Raw genomic sequence first — 3,680 nt, 5'->3', positions numbered from 1 at the left:
AGGTGAATTTGTTGTCACTGAAACATGTTAATAAATTGAGATTCAAGAGCTGGAAATCTGTTGGGCAGTTTCTATTAACAGAACACAAACTTTGGTTTCTATGGTCATATTTCCAGCATTTGGAGAATCGTAAAGTACCTGTCAGTGGCCAGAGTGTTTTGAGGGGACCTTTCCTGGAAATCTTGGAAAATGCTTCTAATATAAGAACCAATTGGATGATTTTGCTGAGATGTAGAACTTGTGCCAAGGAGCAGTGGGCAATAGAACTTAACGAGCAGCTTGAAATTAGTTCGTGGAGGATCAGCAGATCTAGGCTCAGGATTTGGTGTTATGATCAGGAGTGTTTGGTGGTCCTTGAGCAGGAGTATGACCAAAAAAGCCACATTGAAGGACAATTGATTTGACATTGAATGGAAGACTACCACTGCTCTAACAACTCAGTATATATAACCAGGACACAAGTACTTATATGTGATGTCTATGTACAGATTTCTTTCCATATGCCAAGAATCCAAAGAAAAAGAGGGTACCAGCCAAGGTGACGATGCCCAGAACTTAATTTTGCAGGGAGTAGAAGCAGGCCTGCTCTTGCCTCAATCTTCTGGAGTTCTTAGCAGCGGCAGTGAAAAAGAAATCCTGCTAAGTACCAGGCCACATCTGTGCAACAGAAACAGATTCATGCACACGGCTGGGGTTGGTGTTTTCCTAGAAATAGGCTACATCATAGGTGATTTTCTCTGCTAAAGCTATGATTTTGGGTGGGTAAGGGTAATAGAGTGTTTTTGGGAGGTGGGGGTAGGAACAAGGATGGGAGAGGGAAGGGGACATTGTTGTCTTAAAAAAGGCTTCTTTATGACTTCACCTGTTTTTATGACTGTGGCATGTCTCCTGAAAAATGATTTCAGGGATTATACTTCAGGTCATCTTCCTCATAGTGATTGTTTTAAAGATTCTTGGAGGATGCTCTCCGCTCTTTGTACAGTATGAGCCCTGGGCAATGAGCCAAAGTTGTTTTAAATCTCAGTTGAAAGCTCTGGCTCTTTGCATGTGAATATGTGCCAAAAGGAAGTCTAATAACTTACCAAGTTGAGGCACCTCAGGGAGGTCCAGAAGCAGGAATTTTTGAGAAGGGGTTTAGAGAGCAAGGTTATTAACTCTTGACCTAACTGTAGCCCTATTTTGAGCTACTATTTGTATTTGGTTAATTGAGTACATTTTTTCCCCCAAAGACAATCAGCCTGAGAGTCCTGAGAGCTACGTTTTCTCATTGAAACTTTTAAATGGGGGTACCTGGGTGGCTCAGTTGGTTAAGTGTTTGCTTTTGACTCAGGTCATGATCTCAGGGTCCTGGGATCAAGCCCCACTTCGGGCTGTCTGCTCGGCAGGGAGTCTGCTCCTCCCTCTCCCTTTGTGTGTGTTCTCTCTCTTGCTCCTGCTCTCACTCTCTCTCAAAAATAAATAATAACGTCTTAAAAAAAAAAGGAAACTTTTAAATGAACTGTGCTATCGACCAACTCCAGTTATCAGTCTATGCCTCACTTTTCTCCTCTACAAAATAGAGAGAGGATGCGTCGGACATACCTCATTAGTGTATCTTTAAAGTGAAAGTTCTGTGACAGAGCACAAGATAAATTATCTCAGCAAATTATTTGCCCAGCATCTCTTGTGCCTGTACAAACAGCTACAAGGAATTCAGAAAATACTTAGGAAATACTTCTTTCTCATTTCCAGAGGATAAAGCCATGACCTACAAAGCAGAGGGTGCAAGATTCCTTCTCGGTTGATGCAGTGGATACAGTGGTGTATCACTCACATTTCTATCCCTGACTTCTATCCTTTTCAGACAGAGTCTTCATTCCCCAGGAGTACTGACAGCTGACAGTTCACAGCTCAGTAGTCCCTATGTGTTCCTTGCACAAGGTCTTCACAGCCAGTGACTGGTGGACAACAGAGATAAAGGCCTTGACTCTCTTGCTCACAGCTCCAGAGCTCCCCAAGGGATTGGCTGTGGCCCTAGTACAGATAGTTTTGCAGCCCGACTTCTTTGCACAACTTGCTTCCCCAACAAAATGCCTTGGGCAGCACATATACTAAAATTGGAACAATACGGAGAAGATCAGTGTGGCCCCTGCACAAGGATGACATGTGAATTCAAGAAGCATCCCACATTTTCCAGCCAATAAAGTCTTAATTATGAAAGAAAAAAAATGCCTTCATGCAAATCTCTAGAGTCTGCTTCTGGGGAACCTAACTTATGGTAATTAACCAAGAAAAAAAATGCTATGGGAATTCATAGAAGGAAGAAGGCAAATTCTGTTTTGGGGAAGATGGTGTTTGTGATGTGGTTTGACAGATGTGTGGGTCTTCCACTAGGGTGGAAGAGGTAGGGAAAGAAGTGTTTATTACTATGGTGATAGGAAAGAGAATAATCAATGGCTCAGAGATCAGAGGTATACAAACCTAAAAAGTAAAGTTCAGAGAGCCTGGCTATATGCTCCCTTCATAGGGCACTAGGAGGTCAGGATGAGTTGGAGGGAGAGTATATATAATGGAGAGTCCTAAAACCCAGGTTTACAATAACAGACTAAATCAGAGAGAAGGAAAAAGCATGGAAGGTTTGTTTAGAGGAGGACTTATGCAATATAGGCTATGCTTTCAGAGAATGATCCAGAAGCAAGCATAATGAAGGACTCTAAAATGGAAGATACTTTATGGTGCTTAATAATCTTAGATTACATAAAAAATTAGAAGACTTCCAAATGAAATGAAGATACTGAAGCAGTTTGAAAATATATAATTACAATACTTGGAATATGCCTTTTTTGTTTTTTAACTTAGTAATTATCCAGGCCAGCTGGCTTGAGGATGATGCGGGGCAGGGGGGAGTGCAGAGGGGGTTATGAGAGAAAGAAAGAATATGAGAGAAAGAGAGAGAATAGTACAAAGAGGTAGGCTACATCGCATATTACCTCATGACCAACTGTTTATGGGACCACAGCTCTCCAGCTCTGCTACCTTGAATTAGTCAGCAAATTGAGTGCCCTGGACTTGTAACTAGAGCGTAGGCTGAGCCAAGCATGGCTGGCTCATATCGTATCTTGGGGTTGAAATTCATCACTGCAGCTTATTACAATTTAGACAAATCATTTCACTTCTCAAATTGTTATATTCTTCATCTGTAGAAGTAAATGGATTGTGATGAAGTTTTAAGAGAACATTGTGTGAAGTGCTTTGCCATGTGTGGTGCATAATAGACACCCAGCACATATAACGCTTGCTTTCATTAGCTCTGTCACTAATGGTCTAGACCTTGGGAATAGTCTTTGACACCTCTGAGCCCCTAACTCCTTGTTTGAAAAACTAGTTGGTGACATTTTACAGCTATTACTTTCTATATTTTTAATGCTAGGTTTCAAGTATGATTTTCTTTAAGATTAAATTAAAATAAAAATGCAAATTAGTTAACCCCAACTCAACAAGATAGGTATACTCGTGAACTCACTTCCCAGTAACAGGTGAGGAACTTGAATGCAAGGAGCAAGATACCATTGGCTCTAGTCCCTGCCAGAGTGAGGGTCTGTTTTGGAATGGTCTGGTCAACAGCACATTGTTTTGCGAGTCTCTGTGGGTGCTAGAACTACCCATTTATTTTTCCTACCGGAAAGATATTATCTACTCCA

The 3,680-nt window shown here is 41.3% G+C and overlaps 1 non-coding gene across 1 annotated transcript; it reads left to right on the top strand.

Annotated features, from left to right (window-relative positions):
* Positions 1-2,069: 2,069 nt before the first annotated feature.
* Positions 2,070-2,173, top strand: LOC121101783. Its single transcript, XR_005833817.1, has one exon. It is a non-coding gene; the product is annotated as a U6 spliceosomal RNA (small nuclear RNA).
* The last annotated feature ends 1,507 nt before the right edge of the window (positions 2,174-3,680 follow it).

The sequence above is a fragment of the Ursus maritimus genome, unplaced genomic scaffold (genome assembly GCF_017311325.1).
Source record: "Ursus maritimus isolate PB19 unplaced genomic scaffold, ASM1731132v1 scaffold_9, whole genome shotgun sequence".
In the NCBI taxonomy this organism is placed as follows: Eukaryota; Metazoa; Chordata; class Mammalia; order Carnivora; family Ursidae; genus Ursus; species Ursus maritimus.
This window is presented reverse-complemented; position numbering and strand designations above follow the sequence as displayed.